This window comes from Halichoerus grypus, chromosome 1 (genome assembly GCF_964656455.1).
Source record: "Halichoerus grypus chromosome 1, mHalGry1.hap1.1, whole genome shotgun sequence".
In the NCBI taxonomy this organism is placed as follows: Eukaryota; Metazoa; Chordata; class Mammalia; order Carnivora; family Phocidae; genus Halichoerus; species Halichoerus grypus.
Window position 1 is genome coordinate 80,191,530 of NC_135712.1, and position 15,630 is coordinate 80,207,159.

Genomic DNA, 15,630 nt, shown 5'->3' on the forward strand with positions numbered 1-15,630 from the left:
TTGGAGAATTCCGGGAAGAATAATTTTCAAAAGCTGGCAAATCTCATACAAAATACCAAAATCTTATTTTTTTCACAAAAATCTTATTTTTTTCAAAGACTGGTTGTACCATTTATGGATTTAGTGGTTCTCATTTTCTTATTTAATATAGTCTTTCACCCTTCATCATGCTTCAGCCTGATTTAAAGAATGATAGGAGGTAGTGAGAGATGGACAGAAGCAGCCGGTGTGATCACTTTGCGGGGCTCCATGACCTGGGATCATGACCTGAGCTGAAGGCAGACACTTAACCAACTGAGCCACCCAGGCGCCCTGAATTTTGCTTCTTAAGAGCACTAAAAAAGGTCAGATCAAGGAAAGGCTGTAACACACAACCAAACTAAGGTTATTAGATTATCTGTTGCCATATTCCCTATTAGCCCAGACCACCAAATCACCAGTCTAATGGAAGCTCTCTCTTGACCACAAAGAATAATGGCCAAGACAAGTGACCTTTATATGGTCCTGCCTAAAGGTGGCAAGGTCAGATCTCATCAGGATTCTATTTCCTGCTTATGAGGAAGTCCGTGGGCAAATCTCAAAGTGACTTAATCTTTCTGTGTCTCACCCAGATATCTCCATCTGAAACACTCATGACATTTTCCCCTCCTCCTCAGCTGTAGCAGTATCCCAATGGAGGCTAAACTTCTAGAAAAGTACTATGAAAGAACTGGAGTAAAAGTAGATTTTAACCAGATTGTCTTAGAAGTTGTCACTTGTCTGTTTGATGTTGGTAATAATGAGATTCCAAGAATGTCACAATGTTAGAGTTAGAAAGGACATTTGAGATCACTAAAAAAAGTCTTCATCTCATATTTTGAAATGAAAGCTGAAGACAAATTTTAAAGAATTTGAGAGAATTGTCTTGCCAAGGATGATCTGATATGGCTACAGAGGTACTTACTGCCTTAGTCCGATTCTTTTTCCATTGCATCTTTGTGCCTTATAAAGCAGGCAAATAGAAAGCACATTGATTTTATCCATTTTAAGTAATCTTTAAGATAAAGAAAGAAGGTAGGTATATGGTTGCATAAAAGAACCTCATTATTAAAAACTTTACAAAGGTTCGATTCATCCTCTGTTCACTGTGGTGCATGCGAATCTTCTGCTAAAGCGTAATAAGCAAAAGATATTTAAGCCTACACTGGTGGTTCTTTGCTTGCTTCATCTGAGAACTAGAACACATCCTCCTCATTGACTATCACTCACCATGCAGCAATTCTTGGTGGTGACATTATGAAAGGACATTCCCCCAGTCCCCCCCCCACACACACACATCCACCCCCATACTTAGAAGGATTTATCCTAATAGGGCAGCAAGCAAAATTTGAAAAAGTTTCCCAAATACCACCTCTGCTCTGGCCTCTACCCAGCAGAAAAATCATTAATCAAAAAAAAAAAAAGGGGGGATTCTCTACAATAAACAAATGTAGACCAAAAGGAAAGTGTCTACTCTGTGCCAGACATAGGCTATAAAGTGATGAACAAACAGTGAATACTAAATATTCACTCTGAGTTTTAGTCTTAGAGCAGCTCTCTTTGTATACCCATTGTGCCTGATTTGTCAACCACCGACCCCTGGGTTTGATAGTTCCTTAAGCTCTCTGAATCTCTCTGAATCTATATCCGCAAATACAGCATACAATGAAAAGTCCCTTTCTTAAATTTTAATTTATTTTAATTTAATTATTGTTTAAGTAGGCTCCACACCCAACACGGGCTTTGAACTCACGACGCTAAGATCAACAGCCGCATGCTCTACTGATTGAACCAGCCAGGCACCCTGAAAAATTTCCTTTTTGACTTTACCCCACCCCCAGCACACTTTATTCATCCCCCACCTTTACACTTCTCTTTAACATTTACCACTGCCTAAACTAATTTACTTCATTGTTTGTCTTCCCCAATAAAATAAGCCCCCAAGAGGGCAAGAATTTTTGTTTTTTTCCCCCTACTGCTGTGTACTCAGTACCTAGAACACATACTAAATGCTCAATATTTGTTGATTAAAAGAATGTCAACACTTCGACACCTACAAGTTCTATTTGATACATCCTCTTTCCCATGACAGTCTCCCCACTATCCCCTTCAATCATTCTCTCATCCCTAGTATACTGCTCCTCTGTCCTCTTAGGATTTTTCCTGCTGGCTATATCTAGGTATAGTGTAGTTAGCATGGGCTCCATGATTAACTGTCACATGACAATCTTCATTTACACACACCCTCTTATCTTCCACCGCACCTGCTGAACCAACACTTAACCCTATATTACCCCCACCATCCAACTTATCTTACTCCATTGTCCAGTCCAGAGCACTGCAAGAGAAGACCTTAGAGTCATGCTAGACCGAACCAATAACAAGTCAAGGTAGGCTTCAATGTTCAAAATCCACGGTATACAGAAGAAAGAGAATGGGGTGAAGAATTAGACCTGGATTTGAGAATTGGGTACAGGTGCACTGCCTCGTGTCTTTGCTGAGTCAGCAACCTTCCTGAGCCTGTTTTTTCATCTGTACAATGGGGGTAGTGTACCTACTTCATACCACGAGGATTATATTTTAAATGAAATAATGTATGTGAAAGCTCCCAAATTTCTAGGCATGTAGAAGTTGCTTGATAAGTGTCAGCTCCTTCTCTTCCTTTAATGTATCTCACTAACCTCTTTGAAAATGACTAACTACTACTTAGCAAGAAAATCCATGCTCTCTGCTATGAATCTTAATTTTCCTCTCTTCCCTCCTTTCCATATAGAACTCTATGTCTTCACTCTGTTTTCTTGATTCAGAAGTAGTGTCCCTCTTCTTTTCTAAAACTAGCTCTCTATCCATGCAAATAGTTTTTACCCTGGCTGCACATTAGAATCATCTGGGGAGGGGCGCCTGGGTGGCTCAGTTGTTAAGCTTCTGCCTTCGGCTCCCGTCATGATCCCAGGGTCCTGGGATCAAGCCCCACATCGGGCTCCCTGCTGCTTCTCCCTCTCCCACTCCCCCTACGTGTGTTCCCTCTCTCGCTGTGTCTCTCTCTGTCAAATAAATAAATAAAATCTTTTTAAAAAATCATCTGGGGAGCTTTTAAAAAAATGCAGATGTCTGGGTCCCACCACAGACCAATTAAATATGACTCTCTGGAGGCAGGAGCATGGTATCAGTATTTTTTTTAAGTTCCCTGGTAGGGTGCCAAGACAATTCAATGGGAGAGAGAACAGTCTTTTCAACAAATATTGCTGGAACTGGATATCCTCATTCAAAAGAATGCAGTTGAACACTTCCTTATACCATGCACAAAAATTAACTCAAAATGGATCATAGATATGAATGTAAGAGCTAAAACTATAAAGCTCTTTAAAAAATAGGGATAAATCTTCATAACCTTGGGTTAGGCAAAGTCTTCTTGGATAGGACACTAAGAGCACAAGCAACTACAACAAAAGTGAAGAAACTGAGTTTCATCAAAATTTAAAAATGTGGCGCTGCAAACAATATCAGCAAGAAAGTAAAAAGACAACTCACAGAATGAAAGAAAATATTTGCAAACCATATATCTGATAAAGAACTTGTAACTAAAACATATCAAAGACTCTTAAACTCAATAATAAAAAGAGAAATAAATTTTTTAAATGGGCAAAAGATCTGAATAGACATTTCTCCAAAGAAGAAATACAGAGGGCCAATAAGCGCCTAAAAAGATGCTCAACATCATTAACCATTAGGGGAATGTATACCAAAACCACAAGGAGATAGCACTTCAAATTCACTAAGATCCCTCTTATCAAAATTAGAGGCACTAAGAAGTGTTGCCAAGGATGTGGAGAGATTGAAAGCCTCCTATACTGCTGGTGGGAATGTAAAATGGTGCAGCTGCTTTGGAAAACAGTTTGGCAGTTCCTGAAAATGTGAAACATATAGTTATCATAGGACCCAGCAATTCCACTGCTAGGTATATACTCAAGAGAAATGAAAACTATGTTCACACAAAAACTTATATGCAAATGTTCATAGCAGCATTATTCATAACAGCCAAAAAGTAGAAACAACCCAAATGTCCATCAAGTGATGGATGGATCAGTAAAACATGGTATATCTGTACAATGGAATATTATTCCGCAATAAAAGGAATGAAGCCCTGATATATGCTATAACATGGAGAACTCTAAAAACCTTATTCTAAGGGAAAGAAGCTAGTCATGAAAGACTGTATGTTATGTGATTTCATTAATATGAAATGATCAGAATAGGCAAATCTCTGTATAAAGAACGAAGATTAGTGATTGCCTAGGGCTGGGGGGCTGAGGGGAAATGAGGAGTGACTGCTAATGTGTATTGGTTTGTTTGTTTGTTTTTTTACAATGATAAAAATATTTTAAAATTGATTGCGGTGATGGTTGATCAACTCTAAGAACATACTGAACAAACAGAGAGACAGAAAGTTCCCCCAAGTAATTCCAGTCTTTACAATACTATATATGTATGGTATCTTACCTTCTACATTCCTTAGGAGTAAATATGGCATCTTCTAAATCTTTCTCTCCTCCCATATTCTTAAGGAATAAGAGACACAGAGCAGGAGGGTGATAACTCTTAAATGACTTTTTTTTTTAAGTAAAGAGTGTTCTTGGTGAATGTTTTTTATTTTAATCAAAATTGCAAGAGTCAGGCTGCCACCTGGCAGCATCGGTCATCTTGGCTATCTTGATTCACTTGAGCTCCCCAAGCAATTAATTCAGCTGTAGCCCAGAGAGAGAGGGTAGGTAGACAGTGCAAACCAAACTGACCGGTTCTGCCATCCAAAGTACTGTTGTTCTGTCCTCTACCAGTGGATGTGGCCTCTGGTCCTTAGGAACCATGCTTTTGACAGTTCCCCAGGATAGGGCTCTGGTTTGACTGACTTTGTTTACTAAATAAATTAATTCCTACTTCTGGAGTAGCTTCAATTTTGAAACAGAAAGCCATCTATTGACAGTCACTGATACACAGGATTTTATTGTTTGATATTAAACAATTAAGAGTTATTGTTTTTTTTTTCCCCTACAAGTACACTATACAGGAAAATAAATATAATCTAGAATACAGCCACTAGGAGTGGAGAGAGAGGGAGATTCTATATCTACTCTGTGCCTTAAAGGGATAGTTTTACTTTAATAAATGCAAAGTGCGACTGTATTTCTTTCATGGAAATAAAGCCCTCTTGCCAAAACGTATAGAAAAGACAGAATCTGACGAACATTTCTTGAGTTAGATTATATAAACACATTAAAAAAAAAAAACCCTAAGAGTTCAGTCTTTTGATCTAGCAATGATCTAGACTTCAATAATTTGAAATAAGTTTGCAATTGCTACTTTCAACAAAGTCTGAAAGTATACAAAAGAAGAAAATGATGAAGTAAGCCTAGATGCTTACAAATACAGGGAAATTGTGTCATTTGTTCAACCCAGCATATAAAAAAATAGCAAAATATGAAGCCATAGTTGTCTGAGTAGAGGACAAAGATCTGATTTAGAATGAGGCAGAAGTTTTCCCTTCTATAGCTCTAGTGAGTTCAGTTGCACCCAGAAAAACAAAATGAATAAGGGCAATGCCAAGATGAGAAACAAAAGAAAACTCCAATTACCTCAGGTAATTTTGAATGAGTTTACAGTTGAAAGATTCACTAATAATCTTCAAATTAGATCATCTGAGTCCTAATTTAGAAGCCCTATTTCATGAGAAAAGATTATAATAGGAAAATCTCAAAACTAAGTATTGATTATACAAGGTAAACATGACAAGGCTGGATGATAAGAAATTAACAGACACATTTTGCTTTCCCTCTCACTGGAGAGGTGGACCAGGTACACGCTGCCAACTAGAATATAATTTGCTCAAGTGAGGGAGGTGGAAAATGCTATTAGGTTATCTAGGTTGAGGAGCTGCCCTGGGGCAGAACATGTCACAGTGTCCCATTCCTCTTCTTTATCATCCCAACTTTCACCAGAATATAATCCAGAACCTTGGAAAATAAATACGATCACAAATACTAACTTTTTGTTGAAACTCCAAGCAAAGTATCAAACCTTAACTTAATACATGGAACATATCAGAACTTTTCCATGTTTGCCAAGTACAGGGGGATAAACTATTTTCAGCTGAGAGTTCATCTTCAGAAAACACTCATATGCATTTCTATGCAATATAATTATGGAATATATTACGAAACCACTTCTTAATTTTCGTTCGGGGATATTTTACAGATCAGGATTTAAGGATCATTCCCCTTTTGCCTCTGGTGCAGGCTTTCAAGTTTTTGAAAATATAAATAAAAAGCACAGAGTGACAGAAAGAGCTGCAAAGATGTATAAATACACTCCTGTGACTCCCATAATAAAAGCTTTCGGGGGGGAAAAAAATGGTCGGACAAGTATTCATCTTCCCCAGATTGCAAGCTCAAGACCCTGACTGGTACACAATTATGAAACAAAGGGGAGGTGAAGGGTGACACACAACAGAAAGGGCAGCAGAAAGGAAGACCAGAGCTCAGCAGGCTAGAACCTGCTCCGTCTAGCTGGCCCGGCTTCCCCCCCAGCACCTTTCTGGTACCAGTTCGGGGCTTTGCCTCTCACGCGACCCACATCCTCTTCTCCGAGAAATGAATCTCCCTTTAAGGAAAGCCAAGCCAGCATCCAGAGGTAACGTGCAGAACCGTAAATGAAAAATGTCCACGTCTAGCAAGCAAGCAGACGAGCAAAGGGAAAACCAGCTGTCAGTTTCGAAGGCTCCGAGCTCTAACGGGGTTTCAGGTTACTCTTTCGCTCTGTCTTTCTCACCGTGTCTCCCTCAATAATATCAGCTTTCTAATCAACTCAAATCTCAAATACCTTCTCCATCTGTCCTTGTGAAATAAATGCTGATGAAACAGGAAAAAAAGAGTGTGATACTCACAACAATGAAGAATTCCTACACATGCCGTTCCATTTTCTTGCTTTAAAAAGATGGAAGGTTAATTTAAAAAGCCTTGCAGAATTAGAAAAATAAGGGGGAGGGGGATTCCACCCACACAATCCTCCAGCCCACCGCAAAGAAGCCCAAAGGCTTGCTGACGTCACAGATTCATGAATGGATGTAAATTGGGCCGGTTTAGGATTCCGCACAGACTTCGCTGTGGTGTGTGCCATGAAAAAGAAAGGGAGGGTCCAGAGCAGGCCGGACCAATAGGCTTCAGGCACTCATGGCCTGCCTTCTTTTAGGAGGAATCTGGTCAAAGAATAAACAGAGCCCGCCAATCAGGCGTCTGCCACTGCCTTAAGACAGACTGGCAGCTAGAGGGGGTGCGGGAAGGGAGGGGGGGGCGGGGGACGGGAGTGTGTGTGTGTGTGTGTGTGTGTGTGTGTGTAGCTGTGATAGTCATGAAAACATTATTATTGCTATTGAATGAGGGAATCAAAATAGAATTTCAGTGGAATTGGGGTTACCAAAAATGCATATAGAAGAATCACATTTTTATTCATTAGAGCTATTTTCTTTAACTCTTTTCTTGCTGTCCAGCAACGTGCCTGCTCCCAAGTGATAAAAACAAATCAAAGTCAGGGAAACAGTTCCTAAAACTAGTGACCAGTAAAAAATGTATGCCCTGCTCACCAAGGCTTGTAAAAGCAAAACAGTAGGGAAATATTAATGGGAATAACCTAGTGATTAAGAAATATAAATATATAAGACAATATTGCATAAATGTAATTATTTTTTAGAACAATATCATCTTGCTCACCTTTGTGATGCATCAAAGTGGGTGTGGAAGAGCAATGCTGCATTTAAATAAGGTACGTATTTCCTCATTAAGACACAGCTCCAAAAGAGCTCTTAATGATTCTTAGAGCAAATTTTGGTTTTAATAAGATGCCTTACTATAAACAGCAGAAACAGCTATATTAAATTCACCCAAGAGCTCATGACATTTAAATTTTTTTTCTAATTTAGGGGCGCCTGGATGGCTCAGTCGTTAAGCTTCTGCCTTCGGCTCAGGTCATAATCCCAGGGTCCTGGGATGGAGCCCAGCATTGGGCTCCCTGCTCAGCGGGAAGCCGGCTTCTCCCTCTCCCACTCCTCCTGCTTGGGTTCCCTCTCTGGCTGTGTCTCTCTGTCAAATAAATAAATAAAATCTTAAAAAAATTTTTTTCTAATTTAAATAATTTTACCAGCTTTATTGAGATATAATTGATATGCAAAGAAATGCACATATGTAATGTGTACTATTGGATGAGCTTAGAGTTATGCAAACATCCTCAACACCATCACCACAGTCAAGACAGTAGACATATCAGAGGGTTTTCTTGTGTTCCTTTGCGGGTTTTTTGGTTTGTTTTTGTGGTATGAATACTTCATGTGAGATCTACTCTCTTAGCAAATTTTGAAGTGCACAATATAAGACCACATTGTTAACTATAGGCACAATACTGTGGAGCAGATCTCTAGAACTTACTCGTCTAGTAAAACTGAAACTTTACACCCACTGAGTAACAACTCCTATTTCCCTCTCCTCCCTCCCATCTCTGGCAACCACTATTGTATTCTCTGCTTCTACGAGTTTGACTCTTGTAGATATCTCATAGAAGCAGAATCATACAGTATTTGTCTTTTTGTGACTGGCTTGTTTCACTTGGCATAACATCCTTCAGGCTCATCCATGTTGTCACAAATGACAGAATTTCCTTTTTTTAAGGCTGAATATATTCCATTGTATGTATACACCACATTTTCTTTATCTGTTCATCTGCTGATGGGCACTTGGGTTGTTTCTATATGTTGGCTATTCAGTGCTGCAATGAACATAGGAGTGCAGGTATCTCTTGGAGATCCTGATTTCAGTTCTTCTGGGCATATATCCAGAAGTGCGGTTGCTGAATCATATGGTAGTTCTATTTTTAATTTTATGAGGAATCTCCATACTGTTTTCCATAGTTGCTGCACCATTTTACATTCCCACCAACACTGTACAAGGGTTCTAATTTCTCCAAACCTTGCCAACATATGTTACCCTTTTCTAAATAGTAGCCATCCTAAGAGATGTGAGGTGATATCTCACTGAGGTTTTGCTTTGCATTTCTCTGACAATTAATGATGTTGGGCACCTTTTCATATGCCTAATGGTCATATGTATGTCTTCTTTGAGGAAACGTCTATTCAAGTCCTTTGCCCATTCTTGACATTGGTTTTGGCAATAATTTCTAGAAATGACACCAAAAGCACAGGCAACAAAAGCAAAAATAGACAAGTGGGACTACATCAAACTAAAAATCTTTAATCAACAGAATGAAAAGGCAACCTACAGGAGAAAACATTTGTAAAACACATATCTGATAAAAGGTTAATTTCCAAAATATATAAGGAACTCATAAAACATGACAGCAAAATAAAGAAATCATGATGTTTCTTTACTCTTTATTTTAAAAATGTTAGAAGTTATACAGAAGTGGAGATTAATATAATTCACTGCCCCTATACCCCATCATTTCACTTCATGATTACCAATACTTTACTAAAACTGATCACAACTTTCTTGAACTTGGGAAATCCTTGAAGCTGGAACAACAGTGGTTAATATAAGGCCTCCATTATGAGGTGTCCAGTGACCAAGAACATTCTGAACAGAGATCTTACTCTATCTCTTCATCAGACTATTTGTACAGCTGAGAGGAGAGTGGCTGCCGGTCTCTGTGTGGCTATGGAGGGTTCAAGCATGACACTAGTGACTATTGCACCCTGCTTAGCTCATTTGGAAAAACAAAATGCAACAAAACTCTCCAGCACTATTTTACACACAGCAAAGATGTTCAAGGCACTGTTCTATATACTCAAACAATAGAATATCATTGGCAAATAACAGATTCAACAAATTTCTCTAAAGGAGCTTACTGTGGAATATCACTTTGGAAAAGATAGACCGAAGTTTACCCCTGTAAGATAGGAGTGCTCAAGACAAATGCAGGACTGGTACATTCCTAGTAGGCCTTAGTGCACCACATTGGTGTATATGTCCATGTACCAAGATTATTTTAGAACCCATAAATGGAAAGGAATTAAGAACATACATCTCTGTCCCTTTTAACAGCATTCAAAACTAACCAGGATACACTAAAAGAATCAGATTTATTAGAAAATAATTGTTTTTTCCCCCAAAAGGTAGTCTGTATTATTTTGTATTATTACTATTTATTAGTTAGTCTGTATTATTATTCTGGAAAATAATACAGACTGACTAGTAGAAGGAGGCAACCTTTTTGTGGAACATGTCAAGAAGATGGCCAACTCTGTTATGGAAGCCAACGATTTGCTGTAAGATTTGACAGCAACATCATTACTCAACAAGTTTACCAGGGATCAGGGTGTCTCTGGTGCAATTCAAAAAAACAGTCTGTAAATGGTTTTAAACACAGCTACCTAAGAAGTTGGCTCAATATGTAATCTGGCAAATAAAAACGAGCTGGCTCTATGGACTTGCCATTTAGTAAGATGAACTTGATCTGGGTTAGCGTGCTTCCCTGTACCACAGAAATATTAACAGGGCCAACAATTTCTCCTGTTGAATATCATGGGAAATCATTGGGAAGATAAGTTCTCTCCCCCAAATTACAGAAACTGTAGAGGTCATTCTTGGAGGAAGCCATTGTTGTTTTTGGAACAGAAAGAAGGTAGGGAGAGGGGACCATGAGAAATGTACATTCTAGTGCGGCACTGCCCAAGAACTTCCTGCAGTGATGGAAATGTTCTATAACTTGCACTAATACAGTAGCCACATGTGACTGTTTAGCATTTAAAATGTGGCTAATGTGCAAGATGTCCATCAACAGATGAAGAAGATGTGGTATACAATGGAATATTATGCAGCCATCAAAAAACACGAAATCTTGCCATTTGCAACGACGTGGATGGAACTAGAGGATATTATGCTAAGCGAAATAAGTCAATCAGAGAAAGACAAGTATCATATGATCTCACTGATATGAGGAATTCTTAATCTCAGGAAACAAACTGAGGGTTGCTGGAGTGGTGGGGGGTAGGAGGGATGGGGTGGCTGGGTGATAACACTGGGGAGGGTATGTGCTATGGTGAGCGCTGTGAATTGTGTAAGACTAATGAATCACAGACCTGTACCTCTGAAACAAATAATACATTATATGTTAAAAAAAAAAAAAAAAAGATAGTAGGAAGGGAAAAATGAAGGGGGTGGAAATCAGAGGGGGAGATGAACCATGAGACTATGGACTCTGAGAAACAAGCTGAGGCTTTTGGAGGGGAGGGGGGTGGGGGAATGGGTTAGCCCGGTGATGGATATTAAGGAGGGCATGTATTGAATGGAGCACTGGGTGTTATTCGCAAACAATGAATCATGGAACACTACATCAAAAACTAATGATGTAATGTATGGTGACTAACAAAACATAATAAAATAAAATTTAAAAAATAATAAAATAAAATGTGGCTAATGTGATTGAAGATCTGAATTTTAAATTATATTTTAGTTCATTTAAATTTTATTTTATTTTATTTTTATTATGTTCAGTTAGCCACCATATAGTACATCTAAATTTTAAAATAAATAGTCACATGTGGCTGGCTGGTGGCTACTGTATGGGACACAGCAACTCTAGAGATATCAAGCCAAGTCCCATCATTACAAGTAATTCTTTATTTCAGCATGTGGGCATGCTAAGTGTGGAGGACTACAAAGCCAGTATCTAAATGAGTAAGCACTTTTAAGAGTCAAATGAACTTCTTCAAATCTCAGTAATGACTGGAAGATAACTCTGGTCTTATTTCTCAAGAAGATATTCAAATTTCATTATTAGAAGACAACCTAAGAATAGAAGGTAAGGTACAATTATTTTGCTATAAAAATATGAGCTATTCTAGGATTGTTTTTTAAAATTGTTTTTTTAAAGGAAAATGACTCATTAAACCAGAATCTAAGAGAAGCTCAAAGTATACTGACCCAGTGACAATTTTTGTCAGAAATACCACGAAAAAGAAAGAGGATAATGACCTCAAGGCTAATACATGAAGATTCACATTTCTGCCACAGGCACCAGTGTGTAGTAGTTAAAAGCTAGTAAAGAGATCTGGGTTCAAATCCTGACTCTGCCACTTATTAGTTATGTAAGTTCAGGCAAACTGGAGTTTCCATGTTCTCATTATTAAAATGGGGATAATAATAGGCCATGCTTATTATGTGAAAGTTAATACATGAGAAGACTAGCACAGAATCTGTAATATAGAAGATACTCAGCAAATGATACTGGTCGCTGTTTTTGTTTTATTGCGGTTGTTATTCAAATACCATGGGCCTTTCTATTCTCAGCAAGGGAAATTTCAACAACTGTGCAGATCCAGGGATTAAAAACCACAGAGAAAAACACAACATCTTTATTTTGCTTATAATAAGCTTGAACAGATCTTCGTAGGAAATTCTTTTTTTTTAAACATGCACTTTTTTTTTTTTTAAGATTTTATTTATTTGACAGAGAGAGACACAGCGAGAGAGGGAACACAAGCAGGGGGAGTGGGAGAGGGAGAAGCAGGCTTCCCGCAGAGCAGGGAGCCCTATGCGGGGCTCGATCCCAGAACCCTGAGATCATGACCTGAGCTGAAGGCAGACGGTTAATGACTGAACCACCCAGGCACCCCTCTTTGTAGGAAATTCTTAAAAAATATGTACTAGGGACACATTTTCCAATGAAAAGCTCATCCAAATCATTTTTCTTTGGGAGACTAGGGAATAATACTCTTTGAGGTTCTGTAGCTGAGGAGGGGTGAACCCTCAGGAGGTTAAGCTAGGTGACTGAAAACTCTGTTCACCAAAAAACCAAACAAAAAATCATGCTAAAATTTCCCAAGAAAACCTGTAGTTTACATACAATCATTTGAACTGATATGGAAAACAACCTACTAGGTGGGAACATTGGCTGAAATTCTTTACTTTCATATCAGAATGTTAACTCTAACTTTCCCTGTTTTCAAAGTGTATGGTTTGATAGCGTGGATAGCAATGTCAATATTCAAATTTCAATATTCAAAGGCTGCAGCAAACTATTACTTCAATTTTATTGTTACTGCTGCTGCTGTCTAGCTCCCATTAAATGCCTAGCTGAGAAAGCGATTTTTAAGAAACATCTAAGGAAAAAAAAAATTCTTTTAAGTACCACTAAAATGTGGGTGCCTGGGTGGCTCAGTCAGTTAAGTATCACTAAGATTTATCCTTGTATCAAGGCAGATAGATGGATCCTCAGAAAGCTACCTGTTACCTAACTATCATTAACCTAGTGCCCCTGAGCAGAATCATTGTCACAGCCTGCGTGTTACGGCCTTTCTTTGATCAAGAATTATTATAAGGAACAGCAATACTGTTTCTGTGTTGTCCATTACCATGCATGATGTCTCATATGCAAGCAATTCACACGAAGAATTCATTTTAGAACTTAATACCAGGGAAAAGTTTTCTGTTCTTGAAAAATTATTAGGCACCCACATTTTTGATAACAACAATGTAATCCACTGAATTTCCATTTTTTTTTTAATCCCTGCTGGTGGGAAGCTCAAAGCCAAGTTTATGCTCAAATCTGTCTATCAATCAATTTATATATCTGTATCTATTTTAGCTTTTGTGGTTAGCATATTTGCTTTCTCTTCCCTGCTTTGGGTTTGATTTCCCTTTTATTAACCTTATTGTATATATACTTCATGGTAAGGACTTCAAATCCTTTTTGAAACAGACTATAAATAAAAATGTACACTGAACACATATCAACTTTTAAAAAGATGAAAGTCTCATGTCCATAAATTCTACAATCATCTTTATGATAAAAGAAAACCCATAATTATGGCAAACTTTGAAAAATATTTTGAGTTAAATGGAATTGAAGTCTTTAATATTTTTTAACAAAGTATAATACAACATCTAGTCAGCTGGAGAAAAGCAATTGCTTAGAGATTTTATGTGCTATTTAGACTAAATCTCAACAGCTTAATGAAGTTTTAATGTATTATCCCTGTCAAAAAGAGGACTACAAATGAAGGATGTAAGAATTCTTCTCTGATCAATAATGAAGATGCACTGAAATAAATCAAAAGCAAATAGATTTCTCAATTAGTAAAATATTTAGCACCCCTGAAATACACCATTCCATAATAAACAAATTCTGGCAAGGTACTATAAACCTAACCTTTGTGGGGCTAGAAATAATATCTTGAGTTTATAAAGGCACTTTCCATATTGAAAAGAGTAAAAGGAAAATTTATATATTACTTTACTCATCCACAGAGAATTTGTACTACTTCTGAGAGGCCAGGTAAACCATCTAACTTCTGTTCTTCTGTTGAACTTTAGCTTCATACTGCAAGCAAGAGAACTGAAGAGCAAAACATAGGAATAGTGAACATCTGCCATTTTGTTTTTAGTCTGCTCCTGCATCTTCTGCATTTGAGAACACTGTCTCTCCACCAATCTCAGCCCTTCGGTGCTTCAGAGGGAGCCGAAGCCACCTGAAGCTAGGGCTCCAAGAGCGAACTCATGGCACAGAGCTGGCCATGCCTTTTGTGCTAAAATATCTTCCTTATATAAGTATGTTCTTTTAACATATAAGATATCTAAATTCCAGAAATAATGATTGGGAACAAATCTGTTCATAGACATTCTTTATAAACAGTCCTGTACTTTGCTTTACATTTTAGAAAGTACTTTAAAATAGGGTAGATAGTAGTCCTGTTTCATATGTGAGGACATTAAAGTTCAGGAAGATTGGCTCATCTAATCTAATCCAGCTCTATCTAAACTCTGTAACCTACTGACTCTACTTTAAATTCTGTCCATTACACCTTGTCCCTCCCCCATTAAAGACCTGTCTACAATCATTCAATGACTAAAAATTAAAAGTGAACTAAAACAGTAATAATGCAAAGATGAAAAAGCCAATTCTTTGTCTCAAGGAGCTTTGGTGAGATGAACCACTACACAAAATGGTGAAAGTGCTAAATCAGTGGGGTAGACAGGGATGTTTTGAGGTTGGAGAACAATACTAGAAGGAAGTTAATTGACATTTGGGGGTGAGAATATTCTTGCTTGCATGGGACGTTCCTACATAATGCAAAATGTTTAGCACTCTCCATGCCTATATCAGCAACAGTCTTTGTCATAGCTAAAAAAAAAAAAAAAAGTCCCCCATATTTGTCTCCCTAGGCACTAGGGGGTTGGGACTGTCTTACTTTGAGATCTACGGAGGCTGTAGAGTGGTGCTCTCTGCCGCCCTCTGTTGACACACAGAGGTAAGATCAAAGCCCTTAGCAGAAAAAGGTGTCTTGTCCTTTGGAGAAAAATGTCCCAAGAGGAGCAAAGAAGGAGCAAAGATACGTGGTGTTGAGGCTCAGCGAGGGCTCTGGGAATGTTGGGTGAGGCTGAATAAAGGCTGGGAGCCACTCCTCCTGGTCCAGACCATACCCAGTACTTGCCGTTTACTTGTCTTTGGCAAGTTGGCATGTTTGTAAAGGGAATAAAGGTTTGTCTTTATACAAACACACCCTGTCCTTATGCTGCAGTTTGCCCAGGGCTTGAACTAGGTCCTCTCTTTCTG

At 38.3% G+C, this 15,630-nt stretch overlaps 1 protein-coding gene across 7 annotated transcripts in view; it reads right to left on the reverse strand.

Moving 5' to 3' along the window:
- Nucleotides 1-15,630, reverse strand: part of MAP3K13 (mitogen-activated protein kinase kinase kinase 13) — a 161,010-nt gene that overhangs the window by 81,705 nt on the left and 63,675 nt on the right. The window contains exon 1 of one of the 7 annotated variants that reach the window (XM_036084698.2): nucleotides 6,956-7,268. The exons of the other annotated variants lie outside the window; for them this stretch is intronic. The gene's annotated coding sequence lies outside the window, so the exon portion shown is untranslated. Of the gene's footprint in view, nucleotides 1-6,955; nucleotides 7,269-15,630 lie in introns of those variants that run through there. 7 annotated transcript variants of the gene reach the window in all.